Raw genomic sequence first — 11,090 nt, forward strand, 5'->3', positions numbered from 1 at the left:
AGATTCTTCACGAGATTTTGGTAGTTTCGGACATAGTGATCAGTTATGTTAAACCACCAATTCCGCTTTGAAGTTTCAAACAAGGTAGTTCTCAACGTTCCCGCTATGCGGAGGTGCTATTTCTCTTTCCGCAAGCACGCTCCAGAAGATCCTTCTTGGTTTCAATTCCCTGCAAGTGCTAAGTATGTGAAGGGTTTCGCCTTGACACTGTACCCGCACTCGTCTTATAGTTTCTTTACTTACAATGTATTCTTGGCTTCAATTCCCTACAGATGCTAGGTATGTGAAGGGTTTCGTCTTGACACTGTACCCGCACTCGTCTTATAGTTTCTTTACTTCCAAGGTATTATCGGCTTCAATTCCCTGTAGGTGCTAGGTATGTGAAGGGTTTCGCCTTGACACTGTACCCGCACTTGTCTTACGGTTTCTTGGATACCAAGGTAAGGGGGTATATTCCCTCTTATTTTTGAATCTTTGAATCTTTTTGAATTTCTTTGAAATTCGAAGAGTTGGTGAAAGGATAAGAACAGTCCAAACTGTTGAAGGGACGTTAGTGTCCGACGGTTTCTTCTGACAGTTTCAGGACGTGCAGGAAGTTATGACGACGTGACAGTATATGGTCATTCCAGACGCTTTTTCAGGCGCGTGGGCGCGATTTTTCGGGCGCGTGGGTGCGGATTTTACGGCGCGCGTCCTGTCAACAGCTGTTGCCAGCTTGCTTTTTCCACGTGTCATAGTTTCATTGCACCTTCGTTTTTCTCTCATTAAATTCATCGCATTCATTGCGATGAGTATATAAAGGGGGAGAAGGTTCATCTTAATCCACACTTTCACTTCTCTCTTCTTCTTCTAAACGATTTCCGGCGAATACTCTAACTTTCTGTCGAGCATTCTCCTGAAATCGTTCTTCTTTACCTCCAAAACATGTCTTCTACTCACGATCCAGAAGCTACCGCCGAGGAGTCTGACGTGTACGTCGAGAATCCGACGTCTACGTCTGATAAGGATGATAAGAGCACTGCTGGCGAAAGCCAGTGCGCTCTTACCACCGAGCTTTATCAGTACATCTTCAGGAAGTTCATACTCGAGCCGTTCGAGCATGAGTTTCCTGAGCCTCACCAGACAGTGTATGATGCCCCCAAGGGCAGAATAGGGGTATACGCTGCCTTCTTCGTCTATGGGAATCTCAAGTTCCCATTGACGAAGTTTGTATACCGTGTTTTGGAGAGACACGGTGTACACCTGACGGAGGTACACCCAATGGCGATCGCCAAGATCCGCCATTTTGAATGGGTGTGCCTCATTCTTGGCGTGGAGCCCCATGTCGACCGCCTGATGACCTTCTACTCCTGAGGTGCATCCAAGGCTGGTACACCCTGGTTACCCGGATCAAGGGTTTGAAGATCTGCGCTACCGAGCGCAGTCTTCGGTCTTGGAAGCGGGAGTTCTTTTACATCTCTGCCCGTGTCGTCCCCATAGCGATGACATTCAAGAACAGGAGAGCACTCCCCAGCCTTCACGCCTCCAACTACCAGGAGGCGGAATGGTTCTCCAAGATTTCCCTGATCCAGACTCCGGTTTACCGCTTTGTGGAGTCCGGTATGGTGATGCTCGGGATGAGCCGGGTGTGGAAGGATGCTGGGGCAGAGGCGCCACAGATTCCCATCGTCCTCGAATACGGTTTGAACTTTATCCCTTACGGTATGCTCCGTCTTCTTTGCTGATTTAAGGTTTCTTCTAACTTTCTCTTTTTATTTCAAAGGGGAATGACTTGCGATCGCTCCTGCATCCGCGGGAGGCTGGTGGTCCCGCTCGGCTGGGTACTCGTGCTCTTGACGAGAACGAGTTGCCCATACTTGAACAGACGGCGGATCGGTTTGTGGAGGCCTACCCGCCAGGCCACGAGATACTGAGCGCCACGCGGCTAGGTAAAAGATTATTTAACCCTCGCCCTCTCAATGCTCAAACCTCTGCTGGAATTCCTCTAATCTTGTCATCTTCTGATGAGGAATCCGCAGATGGTCCTTTCCTCGCGCGGAAGAAGAAGGCTACTGGCGGGAAGGGCAAGGCGAAGGTCGCCTCAACTGCTGATCAGGGGAACCGGTCTGAGTCGGAGACCGAGAGTGAAGAGGCGGCGGGGAACCCTGGTGGTGGTGAGACCACTGTTCCGGAGGTTGAGACGGCTGTCACCTCCGGGCAGCCCAGTACAGCGACGGTGACCGGCGTGAAGAGGCCGGCTCCATCGGGTTCGTCCCCGCCTGTTCGCACCTTCAAGCTCAAGAGGACTCGTAAGTATAAACTTCTTTTATCTTAACTGCATATCTTTCCGCCATTATACTTATATATCTTGTCTTCGTGCAGGCGTGGATGCTACCGCGTTCCAGAGTGGAGCGGGAGGGAGCAGCTCTGGACCCATGAAGGTAGGTTTAGTCAACCTACCCGAGGCGATGACCCAGGCGGCTACGCCTGTTAGCAGTATTGGTTCAGTTGCTCATCCCGTTGAGCCAACTGTTCCAACTGCAACATCACCCCCGCCGGCTGTCAGTGCCATTTTCACAGAATCCTTCACTGAGCCGGCGGTGGTTTCTCTTGCGGGTTCTTCCGCCGCCACGGCCACGGTTGTGAGTTCACCTCCGGTGAGTTCACCTCCGTTGGTTTCCACCGCGGCGGCCTCCACCATACCTCCTCCGGCGCCGGCGACTACGGCCGGTCCTTCAGGTATGTTTGGTGTTGGGGCGTCTAGCCAATCCTCGCCTCCTTCCCGTCTCCCTGACCTTTTGGATGGATATCCCTTAGGTTCAGGTGATGGGTTTGGTGGCTATCGGCCTGTTGTCGACCCTACAGGTGCGTAGGGTTATTTTGGCCTATATCCCTTTTATCATTTCTCTCTCTTAACTGTTTTTTGTTTTATTGCAGTCCGTGATTCCAACGAGGTATACGCTCATCGGTGGAATATCCGCCGGGGAACGACCCTCCGAACTGCTGAGGAGTGCGTCGAATGGGCGCGCCACGCCGCCCCAAGCGGTGCGCTGGGGGAAGCCATGGCCAGCTACCAGGAGGGTAGGCTGTCCAACGAGCTCCGAATCCTCCTTGCCCGGATGCAGCCGCGCGTCGAGCTACTTTGTCGTGAAAACGACAAGTTAAAGACGGCGCGTAGCCTGGAAGTGGCTCAGGCGCGGGCCATCCGGGAGGAGAACAAGAAGCTTGCCGACGTTGCTGCGGAAAAGGAGAAGGCCTTCAAGGCCCTCGAGGTTGAAGTTCAGGCCCGACTCGAGGCCCGTTCCAAGGCTACCGAAGCTGTTAACGAAGAGCTTCGGTTGGCTAAAGGAACTGCACGGAATACAACTGAGAGGGCCACCAAGGCTGAAGCTGTTGCTGAGCCTCTACGCCTCGAGAATGAGGAACTTAAAGCCAAACTAGAGAGGCTCCAACAGGCTCATGATGCCTTGGCCATGGAAGACGCCAAGAAGCTCCAAGAGATCTTGGACCAAAGGGGCGTGCTTGACCACACTGAGCGTAAGCTAAAGGGCGTCGAAGAGGCTACAGCTAAAGATGTGTTGCTTGCCAACCTTACGAAGAACGAAGCCGAACGCGCCCGTAATGAAGCTCAAGCTGCCCTCCAGGAGGCTCTGGTTACCAAGGAATGGATTCTTCGAGAAGCGTTGTCTCATGTATGCGCAGTTTCACAATTTCTTTATGCTTTTCCTTACACTTAGAAGAGTTTTTAATATACTTCTGTTTTGTAGGTTGTGCATCGGGTTTCACGAACACATCATATGACGATGCGATGAGCGCAGCCCTCAACGCTTCTCATGAGGATGGGGAAAAGGCTGGCTTCCTGCTTGGTCTAGGGTTTGTTGAACAAGGCATCCCGCCTTCCAACTTCCCTCTTTATGATGTGGATACTGAAGCTGCTTATGACCAAGCAGTGAATCAGTATGCTGCCTTCCCGCATCCGGTGGTGGAGAAGGTGAACGAGATTGCTGCTGCTGATGATGGGCTAACTCTTCTCAAGGCTTTCCTTGAACCGCCACACTCTACTGATGGTGCGGGTCCAAGTGGGAGAGGTCCTGAAGCTTGATCCTTTAGATCCCTTTCCACCGTTAGAGTAGATTTTTATTTTTGTATAGATTTATAGTCTTGTATGCGGGTATGTGCCCGGCAATTCTTGTAATATTTGAATTTTGATGGAATAAAGATTATTTGTTAATGCCTTGCCTTGTTTATTTCACGCATATTTTGGTTTAACTTAGCAATTTGTTGAGTACTTGGATAAGTTAACTTTTCAACGTGGCAGATAATAAGTTAAAGTTTTGCTTCCTCTTTCGTGTTTTTGCGGGTAAGACCGTCACTTTCACTTAGTAGGATGGCTAAACTTTAGTTATATCTGACCTGCGTGGAGGTTTTCCTCATCTTTTCCTTAGAAATTTTCTAAGTATTTTGAATAAGTTAACCTTTCGACGCGCGGTTGTCAATAGGTTAGTGTTCAGTTTCCTCTATCATGATTGTGCGGGTAGGACCGTCACTTTCATTTAGTGGGATGACCAAACTTCACCTATAACTAACCTGCGTGAAGGTTTTCCTTATATTTTCCTTAGAAATTTTTACCGTTTTATGTGTTTATGCGGGTTTTGCCGCCTTCCACACGCAACGACTTACTTCTTCCCATATTTATGCGGTGAATACCGGCATCAGTGTGGGAAGTTCATAAGTATAAAGGTAAGGCTATCAACAAAATGTGATAAAGGAGAATCATTTCCATTAGAAGTGGCTCTAGGCCTTTTCTTTACAAGTTTGGAATTGATCTACATGTAACATTTGCGTAATTGAGCTCCGTTCCATGTTCTTGGGATGGGAGTGCCATCGAGCCTTTCGAGCCGGTATGCGCCCTTTCCCAAAACTTCTTTGATAATGTATGGTCCTTCCCAGACCGGTGCCAGCTTTCCTGGGCGCTCTTGGTTTGAAGCCTCGTTGTTACGCAATATGTAGTCTCCTACATTGAAGTTACAGAGTTTTACCCGCGTGTTGTAGTACTTTTGCATTTGCCGCTTGTAGTTTTCTTCACGCGCTGCGGCTAAGTCTCTGAGTTCCTCGGTTAGCATAAGGTCTAACCGTCTTTCCGCATCATTGTCTTCTGGCTGAATCAAGACCCTTGGTGAGGGTAAACCAATTTCGACTGGGACCATGGCTTCAGTGCCATAAGTGATGCTGAACGGGGTTTCTTCCGTACTGACCTTTTTCAGCGTTCTGTTTGCCCAAAGGACGTGTGGAACTTCGTCCACCCAGCCGGATCTGTGTTCCAAGAGTCTTTTCTTTATGCCGTTGACGATGCTCTTATTTGCTCTTTCCACCTCACCGTTACCCTGCGGGTGTGCCACTGAGGTAAAGGTGTGGGTGATTTGAAGTTCTTCCAGCCACTTTTGTAGCTTCTTGTTAGCAAAGTTGGTGCCTTTATCGCTCACCAAAGTCTGTGGAAGTCCAAAACGACAAATAATAAATTCCCAAATAAATTTTTTAATATGTTTTGCGGTTGTTTGGGCTAAGGGTTTTGCTTCTATCCACTTGGTGAAGTAGTCGATGGCTACCACTAGGAACTGAACGTTTCCTGCTGCTGTGGGAAATGGGCATGTCACATCGATGGCCCACTTCTGAAATGGCCATGAAGAGGTGACTGGAACAAGTTCATTCTTCGGGCGATGCGTGTTGGGTGCGTAGAACTGGCAAGACCTACACTTTCTGATGTATGCCAGTGCATCCGTATGCATCCCCGGCCAAAAGTATCTCGCGTTGTTTAGTTTAGCTACAACAGCGCGTGGACCTGCGTGTACTCCACAGATGCCCTCGTGTACTTCCCTTAGGAGGTAGCAAGCATCTTGGTTGTCCACGCATCTTAGGAGTGGGCCAAGAAAGTTACATCTGTAAAGGGTGTCATCGATGAGTTGATAGTTCAGCGCTTTACAACGTATTTTTCTAGCCTGTGTTTTTTACTCTGGTAGTATACCCGCTGCAAGGTAATTTATTATTGGTGTCATCCACGTTTCTGTGCCGGTTTGGATGACACAGATTTCCTTGTGCGGGACTGATGGTGCTCCAAGGAGCTCAATGCGGATATCCTTTCCCAAGTGGGTGAAGGCTAATGATGCAAGCTTGCTTAACGCATCCGCAGATTTGTTTTCGCTACGCTTGACGTGTATGACTTTACAATCATTAAAATCGCGCATAAGGGTTTTTGCTTGTGCGAGGTACAGGGCCATTGTGTCATTCACGGCCGTGTACGTCCCGTTTATTTGGTTAGCTACTAACATGGAATCCACGTGGGCTTCCAAGTTTTTCACTCCCATCTTACGCGCAATTCTCAGCCCGGCCAAGAATGCTTCATACTCCGCTTCGTTATTCGTACTTGGAAAATCCAGTCGAATAGCGTAAGTGTATTCTTGGCCTGCTGGGTTGGTTAGTTTCAACCCTGCGCCTGAACCCTCGTTGCTGGCAGCTCCATCAGTGTAGAGTCGCCAGACATCATTGATGTCCTGTGCTGGGGAGGGTTGAGCCTCCTCCTGGCACTCTTTCTCCCGCGAAGCGGGGACTTCTGCAATAAAGTCGGCCAAGACCTGGCCTTTTATGGCTGGTCTCGGCTTGTACTTTATCCCGTATTCTCCCAATTCTATTGCCCATTTGGCTAGGCGTCCCGACAACTCGGGTTTGCCTAGAACGTGTGCAAGTTTGAAGTTGGTGAGAACGGTGATTGGGTGACCTTGGAAATATCGTCTTAGCCTGCGTGAAGCCTGTACAAGTGCTAAGACTAATTTTTCCAGGGTAGAGTACCGGGTTTCTACGTTTGTTAGGACACGGCTAACATAGTAAATAGGCATCTGGATGCCTTTTCGCTCTACTAGCAGGACTGCCCCGGTTGCTCTATCTGTGGCGGAAAGGTAAAGGATTAATTCCTCCCTCGCTTCTGGTGCTGTGAGCGTTGGGAGTTCGATCAAGCGTGACCAAATTTCCTGAAAAGCTGCTTTCGCTTCTGGTGTCCAGCGGAAGTGCGTTTTCTTTTAAACAGTTTCTCAATGTTGACACGAATGCGAACGACCTATCCGCATGGTTTGACAAAAAGCGGTTAAATGCGACTAGGCGTCCATTCAGTGTCTGAGCCTGCTTGATGGTAGTAGGTGATTCCATTTTGATAATGGCTTCGACCTTTTCAGGGTTCGCTCTGAAGCCATCTTTAGTAACAATGACTCCTAAGAACTTCCCTTCTTCCATCCCAAAGGAACACTTGCTCGGGTTGAGCTTCATGTTTATCTTTCTGAGCGTGTTGAAAGTTTCTTCGATGTCTTTCAACATCGCTTCTGGCTCAGGGCTTTTGACGACCAAGTCATCCATGTAGACTTCCAAGTTCCTCCCAATTTGGGCACGAAACTCTTTGTCCATCAGGCGTTGGTATGTGGACCCTGCATTCTTAAGTCCGAATGGCATCATTTGATAACAAAATGTGCCATCGGGCGTCCGAAATGCGGTTTTGTCCTGATCGTCCACGGCCATGTGGATTTGATGGTACCCCTTATACGCATCAAGGAAGCATTTAAGGCGAAACGGTGCCAACGAATCCACCTTAAGATCAATTTCGGGTAACGGATAACAATCTTTGGGGCATGCTTTGTTTAAGTCTGTGAAATCTATGCACATGCGCCATTGTTTGTTAGACTTCGGTACCATAACGGGATTTGCAACCCATGTTTGATATTTGCTAACGCGTACGATGCCCGCGTCAAGGAGTTCCTTGACTTGGGTTCTACACGCGTTAGCCTGTTCCGCCCCCATTACTCTGCGCTTTTGTATGACTGGCGTAAAAGCCGGGTCACACTTGAGCTTATGCTCTGCCTTACTTCGAGGTACACCAGTCATGTCAGCTGGTGTCCACGCGAAGATGTCAGCGTTTTTCTGTAGTAAGCGTTTGAGTAAGGTCCGCGTAGGATCAGTGATTGTTGGGCCAATGGTAACAGCCTGGTCAGGGTATTTGCCATTGAGGGCCCATTTTTCTGGTTCGGTGATGGTTGGTTTAGCCATCTTTGGTTTGGGTTTAGATGAGACAGATGCGATGCATACCTGGGGAATACCGGTGATCATCGCTACACCCTCAGCTGTTGGCCATCCCATCATGCCGTGGACTGAAGATACCACGGCATTGAATCTTGCCATCCCGTCTCTCCCGAAGAGAATGTCGTATGTGTGGTGTGGCTTCTTCATCACGACAAAGTCCACGTCTTCTGTGCGGGAGTGTTTCCCGTCCGTGAGAATGACGGGGAAAGATAGGATACCCAGGGGGGTGTTTGTGCTGCCGTCGAACCCTTCCATCGAGGCGTAGACCGTTTCCAGGCGTTCCTTGTCTTCGTCGTCTAGCTTGTCGAAGAACTGCCTGTACATAACCGTTGACGAGGCACCGTTGTCAGCAAGAGTGCGGGAAGTGATGTAGTGCCCCAGCTGGCTTTTGATGATGATAGGGCCTTCCTTGCTGGGTCCTCCTGGCACTCGCGGGAAGCGCACCTCAGCTTCCTTCCACGCGCATGGTTCTGTTGTTCGTCTTTTTCTTCCTCTGATGTTACTATGAACCATGTGGATGCTGATGTCAACGGGCTTTCGTCCGTTGCCTTTGTACCGGTTATCATTCCTCCATCCATTCTTGATTGATGCCACGAGGTGTGTAAGTCTTCCATCCTTGACGAATGTTTCAACAATATCCTTCAAGGATGTACACTCCTCAGTGTTGTGACCCTTTGTCCCGTGGAAGTCACAGGATTTGCTCTGATCCGCATTAGGTCGCTGCCGGATCACTGGAGCTTTTGGCCATGGGAGTTTTTCAGTGGCAAATATCTCCGTGACGCTTTTGGTGAGTGGCGTCCACCGGTGTTTTCGGCTTGATGGGTGCGTGTTATCCCTTCCGCCTACTAGAGGGCGAGAGCTGGATGAGGTGTCAAAGTTTACCCTTGACTGCCAAATACCTAACTTTCTCTTTTTGTTTTGCCGGGCGGTCCGGACGTTGTTTTCTCTAGTCCTCTGCGTGTAGAGGTGTGTATTCTGGGGAAGATCCCTACCCAGTTGCTTCTCCGTTTCGGCAAAGCGCTTGGCCGCCGTCATGATGGCATCCCATGTGGATGGCATGTCATCCTTACCCGTCAACGTGCGGATAAGCTATGGGTATTCGGCGCCCTGGATGAAAGCGGCGCGAACAAGATCTTCGCTTATTGTGCCCAGACTCAACTTTTTGGAGTTGAAGCGAGTGATGAAGTCTAGTAAAGATTCATCATCCTCTCTAACGCAGTTGAGGATCGTCCACTGCTCTTCAGTGTATTTCCTCTGTTGACTGAAGTGTTGGCTAAACTTGTGTTGAAAGTCCGCCCAATCATAGATGTGGTGGACCAGTAAACGATCAAACCACGCTCTGGCCGCTCCAACCAGCGTCATCTGGAACATATAACACCACGTGGGTTCCGTCCAGTTGCTGACGGTTGCCCCCGCTATGAATCTGTTCAAGTGATCATCTGGGTCGGATATACCATCATAAGTGCCGATGTTGGACATCTGTTTGGCACTTCTCGGGGCGATTGCTTCCGCAATGTCCCTTGCAAACTTGGATGTTCCCGCATTTGCAGCAGTTGGTCTAAAGGTTTTGGAGAAGTCACGTGGGTTTCCCCCCGCCTTCCTTGGTTTGAAGGTTTCTCCGAAATTCCTTCTTGGTTGGAAGTCCGTTTCCTTACGCTTCCCTTTCGCCCTATGGCGAGGGTTTGCGTCGGTGTCGGATTCCTCCCGATCATCGTCCGAGTACTCGCACTCACTGCTCATGTTGAGCTGTTGTCGAGTGCTTCCGAATTCGTCAGCCTGTTGGAGTGAACGCAAGCGTTCATCCAACTCAGCTTGGAATTCCTTCTGACGTGTTTCGGCCCATGCCTTAACTTGATCGAGTGTTTGGCGGGGGAGCCTTGTCTGTTTCTCCAACTGGGCATCGTTGAATCCCAGTGAAAGATTGTTTACTGCACTTGCCCCGGCTTGGGTAACCGGGGTAGTGTTCGTAAAATTTGTGTAACCGCCGGTGTTCCCCCCAGTAGCTGGGGTTGTGGTTACCGGGGTTTCTTGGTCACTCACTGGCCTTGGGACCGGAGTAACGTTAACCATCTTTTCAGAGGTTTTGAAAAAACTGAGAAAATTAGTTCTAGCTTTTATGCACGGATGGCGCCAATGAAGAAACACTAAGTGACCCTGGGCAGATTACGGATAATCTGGGGGCTAAGTAATGTTTCCCACGAGGGTTAGGTCCGGAAAGGATGGATGTTCTTCAGATGACCTGCAAAACAGACACCGTGAGCTCGTCACTGAGAAGGGGGGGTTCCTCCTTGTGACCACCCTCCGGCGTGAGAATCAGACTAGATTGCTCTGAATATAAGTGTATATTGAGAGAAATAGCTAGTGAAGGTAAGATGATGATACCGTTCCAAGGTGTTGGAGTATTTATAGCCGAAGGTAGGTTTCCAAGCAGGTACAGCCAGCTGTATAATATTCCTTTTCTACCAACTGTGGGCTACGTACGTGCCATGCTGGTTGGTGGGTAGGCAGCGGCTGATAGTGACAAGGCCGGCTGTGTACTGTTCCTTTTCCGCCGGCTATGTACTATTCCGTTTACGCCGGCTGTGTACTGTTCCTTTTCCACCAACTGCAGGCTATGTACGTGCCACGACAAGGGTTGGTGAGTAGGCAGCGGCTGATAGTGACATTTTGTACTAGAGCGTGCTCCTCCTTGTACTGTTGTCGATGAGCTGTCACCCTGTGATTGGTTCATGGGCTGCTCTGGTCAGATCTTGTCTATTTTGTCCATACCTTGGCAGGTATAGTACAAAAGACCTTCCAGAAGCGTACGGACTGTCTCATTTGGGCGGTAATATTCCCGCCTTGCTCATTCCTTCAGGTGACACTGAATTATTTAGTGCCTTGTCCGTGTAGCCTTGCTATGAGTGCGGGTAGCCTTCCCTGATGGCTTGTATCCGCAGCTGCGGGAACAGGCGGGGTACTTCACCATTGGGAGGCTTTTCCTGCGGGAACAG

The sequence above is a fragment of the Bidens hawaiensis genome, unplaced genomic scaffold (genome assembly GCF_021521415.1).
Source record: "Bidens hawaiensis isolate Kalapana, Puna unplaced genomic scaffold, B.hawaiensis_p1.1 tig00010570_1, whole genome shotgun sequence".
In the NCBI taxonomy this organism is placed as follows: Eukaryota; Viridiplantae; Streptophyta; class Magnoliopsida; order Asterales; family Asteraceae; genus Bidens; species Bidens hawaiensis.